General features: G+C 40.5%; 1 non-coding gene across 1 annotated transcript; it reads left to right on the forward strand.

The window, feature by feature from the left end:
• Window positions 1-335: 335 nt before the first annotated feature.
• LOC120072433 lies at window positions 336-442 on the forward strand. Its single transcript, XR_005480492.1, has one exon. It is a non-coding gene; the product is annotated as a small nucleolar RNA R71 (small nucleolar RNA).
• Window positions 443-13431: the final 12989 nt, after the last annotated feature.

Here is a 13431-nt window from a genome sequence, read left to right on the forward strand (position 1 = left end):
AAGTCGCACACCTTACGATGTTTTGACTTATTGTGTTAATTTGCCCACCTTGTGGTGTTGGGCTATTGATCGTCATTCCTTGAATCAAATTCATCATTGCGGTAATTTGGTTTTGCAATGAGACAATAACACCGTTATTTGCATCAGAATCCTTGAGTCTTAATCTCTGGTCACTCTCCCTTCAGTCTTCATGATTCTTGGAGATGCGGTCCAAGATATTCTTCCCCTCATCATAAGTCTTATCAAGCAGACCACTAGTTGCTGTCGTATTGGCAGCAGTCTGTAAAGCAAGATTCAAACCGTGATAGAAAATTTTCATTTGAAGGCAATCTGGTAGCCAATTATGCGGACAATCTCAGACAAATCTTTTGAACCTCGCCCAAGCATCGCTGAGCGATTCGTCCATATCTTGTTCAAAATTAGTAATAAGCTTTCTTCGTCTTGCATTTTCGGTAGGTGGAAAATACTTCTTCATAAACTTCTCCACCACCTACTCCCAAGAAGTGATCTTTCCTGGTTCGAGCGAATAAGCCCATTTCCTAGCCTGATCACAGAGAGAAAATGGGAACAACGTTAGTAGAATTTTTTTAGCAGAAATGTTCTAGAACATAAAAGTATTGCAGATTTGAATAAAACTTTCGAGATGAGCATGCGGATCCTCGCCACGCCTTCCTATGAATTGACCTGCAACCTGGATCATCTGCAGCATCATCGGTTTCATTTCAAATCTACTTCCATCGAAGGAATGCCTCATGATTCCCGGAGAGAAATCATAGAGGTTTGGCGATGCATAGTCCCTAATGGGCCTATTGCGATTGTTTGCCAACAAAATCGGATTTGCCATGACATTGTTGTTCCTGGGCTGCTCTGCCATCTCTTCATTATCGGATTGTGGTTGCTGCTGGCGGTCTCTTAGTCTCCTTCGAAATGTTCTCTCAATCTTCGGGTCGTAGTTTGCTAGAGATTGAGAGTTCTGCAAAGAAATAACAAAAATTACCGTTAACAACTATTTTGTCGATGTCCCCGGCAACGACGTCAAAAACTTGATGTTTGATTTTATGAAGTGGAAATTACGGATGATATGTGTTGGTGGATTGCGTTGTGCACTCAAGTTTCCCCAGAGGAATCCATGTGTAAATTCCTCTAAGTTTCCTTGTAAGTCCAGGTTCGAACACAGGGACTTGTGAAAATAGTTGCGTTGGGGATTTTTATTAAAACTTGCGGTAACCAGTTGAGTAAATAAGTTTTGGGTTGTTGTTGTGTTAATGAGAATAATAACGAATGCGGCAGAATTCGAAAAAAGTTGGTAAACGGGAAATATGATGAATATGCGGTGAACGGGTTGAGAAGGTTTTCGACTAACACTCCCTAGGATGCGTTCATGCCTTGTGATCATGCAACATGCACACAATAGTAAACCACCTCTCGGCGTGAATGCCATAGCTTCTAAGGCTAGAACACATGCGGTAAATATTCGATCTCTATTTATACGATGACAACATGACATTCACACAAATATGCGACCACAAAATAACATTCTTATTCCTAGGATGCATGTGATGTAAGTTAACAAACAGAGCTTATCTCTAAGTCCCTATCTCTTGTTTATGCAAGCCTAATTTTGCTCTTTCCAGTCCAGATTCTAACCTAGCTCTATTGAGACATTAGGTTCTTTCTTTAGATTCTCTCTCGAGTAACTCTAAAGGGGTGTTTTGCACAACATAAAACAAGACAATCGCAAGCAATGAACTTCCTAGATCATGTTAGCTTAGTTCCTCTCAACCCATTCAACTAGTTTAGCTACTCAAGCATATTAAGGGAGTGAGCAGATGTAGAAATAGAACTTCCATTGAATAGATATAAGATGAAGTATAGAATAATGCAAGTATAGTAAAGAGCCTGGAGCAATTTCTTGCTGCCAGGCATTACACTGTTTCTACTCGTGCTCTAAAGATATTCTCGCTTTCACGAGAGTCAGCTTGCTCTCTGATCTTATGCCCCAAGGTTCTCTCTCGAGCTGCCTTGGACAATCTTCGGTGTCACCATTCTTCTCTTGCTCCGCCGTAAAATGGAAAAGAAAACTATGAATAGAGGTATGAACTTGTAGTGGTGATGAGGTAATCGACTGCTTAACCCTTTTTCTGAAGAATGCACTTGGTATTTATAAGGCATCAAAGGTGAAAGGCGGCTTCTCTCTCCTGATTGTACAGATGGGACAACTTTAATTCCTGAATGATGCGCCGAATAATTGTCACCGATAAAGCTGGATGTACTTTGTGACTATTATCGGCTTTCAACTTAATTTTGATTTGACTGCCGTCAGCTTTCTGTCCTATTGATCTTAATTGATCGTTCGGATGCGCCCACCATGTTGCGGTGATTCTTCTTGGGTAAATGTTTGCGAGCACGATCAATGTAAAGTCTTATAGTGAAGTTGCGCTCGACCACTGTATTCCTATAATCGCATTCTTTGCATTGCGTTAACGCATTATTCTGCACAAAAATATAAAGATCAACTGCTCTAATGCATTGGACGCATGCGACCACAATATCATAGAATTTATGCTTAATAGACGCAATTTGACATATTTCATCAACGCAATCCAACATTGTTTAGGATTTAGCACTATGATAACGTGCATTTCTGCTCATTATCAACTATCAAAAGAATATACTTAAACCCACAAGATGAAGGAAACGATCCCATAAAATCTATCCCCCATACATCAAATATCTCACATAAAAGAATAAGAATTTGTGGCATTTCATTCTACGGGACAAACCTCCTGACTTTCATAACTTTCACAAGTATTAAAAACAAAGTATGTAAATAAAGTGTCCAAATACAAACCAGAATCCAAGACTTTTTTCGCTATTCTTTTGGGACTGACGTGTCCACCACATGCATGCTTATGACAAAATTCTAAAAGAGAAAAGAAGTCATCATTAGGGACACTCCTCCTGACTACCTGATCACCACCAAATTTCCAAAGAATAGACTCCTCCAAGACATAATACTTTGACTCACTTTCTATTTTGTCACTTCTATGCTTGTCCATTCCATAAGAAAACTCACTAGTGGTCAAATAATTCACGAGGTTAGCATACCATGGAGTCATAGAAATACTGTTTGCCTACATTAGTGTATGGTCAGGGAAGTCTCCATCAGAAATGAGACAACCATCATCAGCTACAAGCCGTCTCAAGTGATCGACAACAACATTCTCACATCCCTTCCTGTCCTGAAGCTTCAGGTTGAACTCTCAAACGAGAAGAAAACAATTACTTTAGATCCAACAGTATAAGAGAGAAATTTCTCAAGAGAAAAAAAAACACATAAAAACTCTTTCTCTGTCGCAGTGCAGCTGCACTGATCCAGATTGAAGGTCTTCGAAGCGTAATAGATCACATGATATTTATCAACCTTCTAGCCCAAAACTGCTCCTATAGCATGGTCACTCACGTCGCACATAATCTCGAAGGGAAGATCTGATGACATGCAGAAATGTATGCCATCTTAGTCATTTTACTTAGAATTATGAAGGTTGTTAGGTAGAATATGTGGCAATCATGTTAGGAATTCATGAGAAAATGAGCTTGCGTCGATCAGCATGTCGAATCTCGGCCAACCCGTTATTTTGCGTTAATTATGCGTTCAATGTTCTATTTTTGTAGCTAATACAAGAAATGAACACAAACATGGAAATTGGACCACCACATAGACGACCGCATGCGGAGAAACACTCCATCGTAAAGGCAAACACATTGATCAACGTATGGATGTTGTGGTAATCAGTCGTATGCGTCCATCGCATGGGAGTTGTGCTCGTCAAGCGATTGCGGTCATCATGTAGAGTTATGGTATTAAGCGAATGCGCTCATTGAATGATTGCAGCTACACGACAATGCATACTTATGGGATCAACGCAAGGTAGGTGGAATGAACGCATCAACGCATCTACCTCGAGAAAATCCAAAGTTGATGCTGACATTTCACCTACCACGCCGTTAGTGGAAAAGGTTCATAAAGGACTAACGCGTTGAACGTTAGACTCAGAGTAGTCCAATTAATTCTGTCGGCGACCCAAGCTCTATAAATAAAAGTCGATGAGCTAAAATTCTAGCTATCCGGGGATGATCCTTGTGATCCGGGGATTTTCCCCGCGATCCGGACAAACGCGTGAGAAGAAGTTTTAGAGTTCTTCACCTCTTTCATCCATTCCGAGTGACGACCGGAGCCTTCGATCGGAGCTAGATCTCGAGAGAGTCAAGATGCATGGTCATCGCATACATTCATTAATGCATTATCAGTCCAACGCATGACCATCGACGCATGACTATCAACACATATCTTAGGAACATGCATCGCATACTGCATCCACGGGATTTTAGTTGTTGAGTAAAATTGACTTCTAATTTCCCGCCACCAAGATCCCAACGAGGAGCCTGAATAACCAGAGTACACGACAAGGCATTTTTCAGCACATCAAAGCTTGTCTTTCATTCATTATTAAACTTAAAGGCCACATCCTTGTGAAGAAGAGAGGTCATCAACTGAGCAATTTTGCTAAAATCTTTGATAAACCTACGATAGAAACCTGCATGGCTAAGAAAAGAACAAATCTCCCTCATGTTTGTTGTGTAAGAGAGCTTAGCAATAACATCAATTTTAGCAGCATCCACCTCAATACCATTCTCAGAGACAATATGTCCTAGAACAATTCCATGCGAGTCCATAAAATGAAAATTTTTGAAATTAAACACGTGGTTAGACTCAATGTATCTCTCTAGCACCCTAGATAAGTTAGACAAGCAATCATCAAATGAGTCTCCATACACAATAAAGTCATAACATAAATACCTCCATGCAATTTTCTATTAACTCAGAGAAAACACTCATCATGCACCACTGGAAAGTGTCTAGAGCATTACGTAGTTCAAACGACATCCTCCTAAAAGCAAATGTGCCATAAGGACATGTAAAGGTCGTCTTCTATTGGTCTTCCTGGTTAATTAGGATTTGATAGAACTGTCATCATAACAATAAGGCATACTTACCGGTTCTGTCAAGGACAAAGTGGAAAGCTACCTAATGAAATCAAGTCGCATGAATCCTCCTCATCGTTATCATAGGTGTCCCAAATTACTCTCTGCTCAAGACAATCAAACACATTAATCTGGCACAAAGGCTGCACATGTCCAACGGTGGGAGATCTCATAGCATAAAAAATATTAAATTTCACAACTTCATTGTTAAACTCACAGACAACATACCTTCATCCACATCGTTCTTGGTCTTGGCCATTTTCATGATGGGATGACCAAGTAAGATTGATGCAGATGAAATAGACGTAGGTTCTTCCATCTTAAGAATATAAAAGTCAACAGGAAAAAGCAAATCATTAACCTAAACTAGGATATCTTCTATGACTCCTAACGGGTGAATAAAAGACCTATTAGCTAAGTGAATCACAACACTAGTTTCAATAAGGTCTTTCAGTTTCAGTTCTTGGTATATTGAATATGACATAAAATTAATAGATGCACCAAGATCTAACATAGCTCTCTCAATTTTCTTCTTACCAATCACATAAGGGAGAGAAAACATACCTGAATCTTTTTTTTTTTTCAGGAATATTTTTTTGAAGGATCGCAAACACAGATTGACTTACCATCATCCTCTATTTTTCTTTTGCTTGCCTCTTCCTCATGCATAGTTCTTTAAGAAAATTGACATACTTTGGGATTTTCTTAATGACATAGAGGAGAGGGATGTTGATCTCCACCCTTCTGAACATCTCTAGCAGCTTCTTATCCTTGTCTCCCACAAGCACCTTTGGCCTTGCAAGCTTGGAATTTAAAGGAATTTAAAGGAAGAAGAGGTTTAGAGGATACTTCCTTTTTCTCTTCTCGGGATGTGATTGTATGATTTAAAGAAGTGGTCCTTTGTTCCTCCAACTTTGGCTTTTTCACAGTTTCTGTAGGTGGCTCCAACTCCTTGCCACTCCTCAGCATAATTGCACTCACATTCTCCTTGGAATTCAGTTATGGCTGAGATGGGAGGTTTCCAGACTGCTTCTCCAACTTACTCATCGAAGTGGAAAGTTGAGAGACTTGGGTCCCTAAAGCATCAATAACACTCTTTGTATCCTGTTGAAATTTAAAAGAGTGGTCGACAAGACGTTTGACAATATCTTCCAAGGAAATACCTGAGCTAGACGAAGTTCCATGGTTAGGCTGAGCTGGCTCATTCTATCCGCCCCTTTGATGTTTGGGTGATCTCTCCAACTAGGATTGTATGTTTAACTGAATGGTTCTCGGCGTCTATTTTGCCCAGTGAAATTGTAGCCTCCAACTTCATTTACCTCAGGAACTGCTCCTCGTAGAGCACTTGGGCAAATATCAGTTGTATGTCAAACTCAATGACACATTTGGCAAACAATAGCAGGTTGTTCATTCTCCATCTTTGCAAACTGTTTCACAATAGAAACAAGGTCAGCTATTTCTTTTCGAAGTTCACTTACCTTTTTTGCTTATTTAACACTGACTGAGGCCCTTGTGCAAGAATGTTGGGAGTTTGTTGCCATGGTTGCTATCAGTTTCATCACCTCAGTAGGGGTTTTGTTTACTAAGGCTCCTTCTACAGCTACATCAATACTGCTCTTGTCAGCTTACATCAATCCCTCATAAAAATACTGGATCAATAAGTGGTATGAGATTTGATGATGGGAAAACTTTGCACAGGTCTTTTTGAATCGGTCTCAATACTCATAAAGTGTCTCCCCATCGAATTGAAAAACACTGTAGATTTCCTTTCTGATACTAGCAACTCAAGATGGTGGGAAGAACTTTTCCAAAAATTTCCTCTGTAACTCCTCCCAAGATGTGATGATCCTAAGTGGAAAGATGTAGAGCCACTTATCGTCCTTCAACAAGAAGGGGAACACCCTCATATTTATTTACTCCTGAGTTAGCCCGTTTGGTCTCATTCCATCGCACACCACATAAAATTCCTTCAAGTGCTTGTGTAGATCTTCACCCTGCAAATCAGAGAAAGAAGGAAGTAAGTGAATTAACCCATATTTAAACTCAAAATTACCTGTCGTTTCTAGATAGGAAATGCATAGGGGATGCTAAGTGAAATCAGGTGTTGCGGGCTCTATAGGCATCTTCTCACATTCAACCATTATTGGTGGATTTTTAGGAACACTTTCTTCTCCAGAGGTGTCTTCAACACGAATAATTCTTTAAAGCGTAGCTTGTTGTCTCCTTTCTCTCTTGATTCTCTGCTCTTCTTTGAAAATTTCTGCAAAATATAATTGTCTAGAGCCCTTGGGAGTGTGGGTCATGCACTGAAAGAGAATCGATTAGCAAGAAAGGCACTACAAGCCTAAAAAATCAAGAAATTTGTTGGCTTCCAAACAACGGCACCAAAATTTGGTGTGAATGGTTTAAACCGGGAGCTAAGTTTTATCGCGCCCAAATTGAATTCCATGACTTACTCAATAAATATAGCAACGAAAGTATAGAGTCAATTCCATAGAGAGTCGATTTAGATTTCTCAAGTTTGAAGCTTGTAAGATGTAACCATGGGGTTTTATGAAAATTGTGAAAGAAAATTGCACGAAAATTGAAAACACAATTGTGAAATATGAGTAAAAATATCAATTGAACAAGACACTTAGCTTAGGTTATTCCAGTTTATTCTGTTCCTTTTCAATTCTATCATATACTTATTCTAAATATCATGCAAGAAATTCCAATTAAAACTTACCCTACTCATTTAGAATCCTCACCGGTAGTCCATAAGATCAAATTAATTTAAGGAAAGCGAGAATCCTCAACTAATCAATAAACCAACAGGCATTAAGATTAAAGGAAAAACTAAGCCAAACAATCAATTTCCATCGTTTAATCATTTATTCAAAGGAAATTTATCTGGGTTAGAAAGTAATGCTTATTAAATGGAATACCAAATTAACTTCACAAACTTCACTTAACCTTTGCTTCTAGGTGACAACCACCTAATGATTACAAACTAGGGCCAATCAAAGCAATCAATTATACAAACATAGCTAATTTGTCAGATTATCCCTTGGAAGACAATTGAAAATAAATTCAAGATAAATTTTATCCAATCGGAAAAGTTGTCAATAGAATTACAAAGCAAGTCTCAAGAATGAAACAGAATGGAATTAAACTACAAAACTCAAGCTAAGTACTTACCCCTTAGCCACAAATCACTGTATAGTCGAATCCTCAAAGTCTATGGGCATCAAAGGGGAAAGAAAAACAAAAAAATTAGACAGAAGAGATGGAGAAATCGTGCAGGAACAGCGTGGGAGCGAAATGGTTGGAATGTGGTGACCCTAACTCGGACTGACGCTCTTGATGACGGGGAGAAATGCACATCATTATAGGCCTTTTATTTAGAATTATGAGGGCTGTTAAGTAGAATATGCGGCGATTATATGAGGAATTCATGAGAAAACGGGTTTGCGTTGATCAGCATTAAGAATCTCGGCTAACCCACTTTTATGCTTTATTACGCGTTCAATTGTCTATCTTCGTAGCTAACCCAAGAAGCGGTCACATACGCGGAAGCCAGGCTATCGCAAAGACGACTGCATGAGGGAATCTCTCCATCGCAAAGGCGAATGCATACGTTCAACGCATGGATTTTGCGGCCATTAACTGCATGCATCCATTGCATAGAAGTTGCGGCCGTCAAGCGAATGCGGTCATCACAGAGAGATTGCGGCTACAGAATAATAACCATAATAGAAGGATGAACCGCAAGGGTGGTGGAAATGCGTTGGATACTGCCCAGAAACCAAGCATGAACATATCTCGGAGTATCAAAAGGTGATGTTGACATTATCACCTACCACGACATTAGCAACAGAGGTTCAGAAAAAGGACTATTCGCGTCGCGAGTGTCAGAATCAGAGGCAGGTCCATTAATGCTGTCCGACGATTCAAGCTCTATAAATAGAAGCCGTTGAGCAGAACTTCAAATCATCCAAGGTTTTTCCATCCAAGTTTCTAAGGACATGCAGAAATGCATGTCATCTGTAGCCTTTTACTTAGAATTAATGAGGTTGTTAGCCAGAATATGCGTCGATCATAATAGGAATTCATAAGAATATGAGCTTTGCGTCGATCAACAGGTTGATCTCAAACTAACCATTATTTTGGGTTAATTGTACGTTCAATGTTCTATTTTTGTAGCCAATATAGGAAATGAACGCAAACGTTAGAAACCGGACCATCGCATAGACGACCACATAAAACAATCCATCGTAAGGCAAACATCGATCAACGCATGGATGTTGCGGTTAATCAGCCGTATGCATCCATCGCATGGGAGTTATGCTACGTCAAGTGAATGTGGTCATCATGTAGAGTTGCGGTGTTAAGCGAATGCGGTCATTGAATGATTGCGGCTACGTGACAACGCAAGGTAGGTGGAATGAATGCATCAACACATCTACCTTGAGAAAATCCAAAGCTAATGTTGACATTTCACCTACCACGCCGTTAGTGACAGAGGTTCAGAAAAGGACTAACGCGCCGAACGTCAGACTCAGAGCAGTCCAATCAATGCTGTCGGTGACCTAAGCTCTATAAATAGAAGCCGATGAGTTGAAATTCATTTCATCCAAGGTTCTAGCCTAAGATTCGCCTATGGCGGATCCTTCCGATCCAGAAAAACTGCGTGAGAAAACGGCTGAGAGTTCTTCACCTCATTCATCCATTCTGAGTGACGACCGGAGCCTTCAACCGGAGTTAGATCTCGAGAGAGTCAGCTCCTCTGCCCATCCATGGCACCATCAACAACCTTGACGCACATCCGCAAGAAAAACTTGCGTTCATGTTATACTTTGTGTAAGCACAAGAAAACTTGTGGAAAGATGCATGGTCATCGCATATATTCGATTAACGCATTTTTCAATCCAACGCATGACCATCGACACATGACTATCAACGCATATATTAGGAACATGCATCGCATACCAAGTCCAAGGGAAGTTAGTTGTTGAGTAAAATTGACTTGCATCGCATACCAAGTCCAAGTCCAATGCATATCCCTCGGTCTCCTTCATTAGGTTGAATAAAGTTACTGTGCATCTCCTCGAGGTACCCTGAGAGTGTCCCCCTAAAGAATGGCAGTTTTGCACGTTTCTGATGACATGCAAAAATGCATGTCATCTTAGGCCTTTTACTTAGAATTATGAAGGTTGTTAGGTAGAATATGCGTCGATCATGATAGGAATTCACAAGAATATGAGCTTGCATCGATCAGCATGTTGAAACTCAGCTAACCTGTTACTTCGCATTAATTATGTGTTCAATGTTCTATCTTTGTAGCTAATGCAGGAAATAAACGCAAACGCGAAAACCGAACCACCGCATAGATGACCGCAGGTGGAGAAGCTCTCCATCGCAAGGAAATGCATCGATCAATGTATAGGTGTCGTGTCATTAGCCATATGCGTCCATCGCATAAGTATTACACTCGTCAGGCGATTGTGGTCATCGTGTAGAGTTGTAGTATAAGCGAATACGGCCATTGAATGATTGCGGCTATGCGACAACGCAAACTAATGGATCAATGCAAGGTAGGTGAAATGAATGCATCAACGCATCTACCTCGAGAAAATCCAAAGCTGATGTTGACATTTCACCTACCATGTCGTTAGTGGTAGAGGTTTAGAAAGGACGAATGTGCCGAACGTCAGACTCAAAGCAATCCAATTAAAACTGTCAGTAACCCAAGCTCTATAAATAGAGGACGAAGAGCTAAAATTCAATCATCCGGAGATTATCCCTCAACCGGGGATTTTCCCTGCGATCCAGACAAACGCGTGAGAAGATGGCTGAGAGTTCTTCATCTCCTTCATCATTCCGAGTGGCGACCAGAGCCTTTCGACCGGAGCTAGATCTCGAGAGAGTCAGCTCTCTACCCATCTATGGCACCACCGGCAGCCTTGACGCACCATCTGCTGGAAGCAAAGTTTTCCTTCAAGCCGGATATTTCTTTTCCTTTCTTTTCCATTATATTGTATTGTATTACATTTGAATTAAGAAATTAATACAATGTGTTTTTCCATGCATTTCTCTAATTCCTTTTGACTTCATCCTCCATCTTCTTGCTTAGCATCTTTACTTTCATTGTAACACTTAGTGGAATTGCTTGGGTATTTTCATACTTAGTCATGTTGATTAGGGATATGATGCATGTAGCAACCACCGAGAGGTGTACGTTGCGTGAGTGTGTGAAGAAACCTCATTTGCTTAGTGTGAAGATGCCTACAACACCTATCTATAGGCTACGCATTGCTTGTCTATGAGTAAGTCAACAACAACCAACTGCCCGGGAAGGTAATAAGTGTTGGACGCATTAAGCAAGGTTTGCGTTGTTCACTAGGGATAGTAGCAATCTTGCATCAACCAAGTTCAATGCGATTTGTCTTGCATTATGTATGCTCATTCGTCTATTAGGGATACTCAGGTGGGTAGTCTTAAGGATAGGATCTAGGCTTGGGAAGATTTAGATCAGAATCTAGGCTTGGGAGAGCCAGATTAGATCACATAATACATAGATAGACACTTAAGAATGAGCATTATGTATTATTAACACATCGATGCATCCAAGAGATAGGATATGATTGAATGTGGTCACCTTGCTTTCATGCATTCTACATCTCGCACAGGACAAGAATAGAGACTTAGGAATAAGCTCTATGGACACTTTGCGTTCAGCACATGCGTCCTAGAATTAGGAGCACCACATTTCCATTGGAATATGACTTGCCGTGATATGGTTGTAGCATGATTGCATGGATTGCGTTGACTAGGGTTGCCCAAGGGAAGTTGTTTGTCGAGTAAAATTTGACTTCCAATTTCCCGTCATCAGATTCTTTATTTGATCTTCTGTAAGAAGATAAGGTAACTTAGTCTCTTTGTTCTAATCTGTCTTTTCCCTACGGCAAGTGCATTAGGGCGGAACTCTGGCACCGAAAATGAGGGGTTACACTTACATGGAATAATTAAATGTTAACGATGGATCGAAAAATGGTGGCTGTTAGGTTCAGTTCCAAGAGTTGGTTCTGCCTAATGGTTGAGAATGTCTCATCCCAGTGAAGGGGCAACTGATCACTCCACCGGTGGCATTTGTCCTGACTCACTGGGGCATCATTGCAAAACAGAAGTCTATTACTTAGGGTACTTGAAACTGTTTTGCAAAACTAATTGGTTTAAAAGTGGTTTAGCAAAAAACTAATCAAGATTTGTTCGTATTTTCAGCAACTTTTTCAAATGGCTACAGCCATCTTATCATTGTTAAGCACTGAAAAATTGACTGGCGACAATTTTTCAACATGGAAACATATGATCACGATGATCCTAATCATCAAGGATCTCATGTTCGCTCTCACGGAGGCTTGTCCTCCTATTCCAGCTCCAAATGCGGCTCGAAATTTTCAAGAGGTATACGAGCGATGGACAAGGGCGAATGAGAAGGCCTGAGCCTATATCTTGGCAAGTTTTTCTAAAGTCTTGGCCAAGAAGCATGAGCCTATGGCCTCAGCTCGTTAGATCATGGAGTCCCTATGGGGGATGTTTGGACAACCGTCTAAACAGCTTATGCATGAGGCTCTCAATTATATATTCAACTCCAAAATGCAAGAAGGCACCTCTGTTTGTGAACATGTGCTAAACATGATGGTCTACTTCAATGTGGCAGAGTTGAATGGGTCTACCATCAATGAGGACAGCCAGGTTAGCATAATCCTACATTCTTTACCGAAGAGCTTCCTACACTTTATTAGTAATGTGATTCTTAACAAAGTTAAATATAACCTTACAACTCTCCTTAACGAGTTGCAGATATACCAATCTTTACTAAAAAGTAAGGAGAGGCAGAAGGGTGAGGCAAATGTTGCTTCATCCTCAAGGACATTCCATAGAGGTTCCACCTCAGGAACGAAGTCTGCACTTTCTACTTCTAACTCTGCAAAGGGGAAGAAGGAGAAGGGTGGTAAGGGAAAAGGGAAGGCACCTACTAACCCACCGCCTGTCGCCCCGAGGAGGCGTCCACCAGTTGCTAAAGGAAAGTGTTTCCATTGTAATCAAGACAGACATTGGAAGAGGAACTGTCCTCGGTATCTAAAGGAGAAGAAAGCAGCTAAGGCTAAGGCCAAGGTGGATAAAGGTAAATATGATTTATTTGTACTCGAAACTTGTTTAGTAGAGAATGATGATTCTACCTGGATAATTGATTCAGGCGCCACTAACCATGTTTGTTCTTCTTTTAGGGGATTAGATCTTGCGACAGCTGGAGGCTGGTGAGTTGACGATGCAAGTAGGCACCGGGCACGTTGTCTAAACTGTGGCAGTGGGAGGGATCTAGTTGACTTTACATAATAA

Source organism: Benincasa hispida, chromosome 2, assembly GCF_009727055.1.
Source record: "Benincasa hispida cultivar B227 chromosome 2, ASM972705v1, whole genome shotgun sequence".
In the NCBI taxonomy this organism is placed as follows: domain Eukaryota; kingdom Viridiplantae; phylum Streptophyta; class Magnoliopsida; order Cucurbitales; family Cucurbitaceae; genus Benincasa; species Benincasa hispida.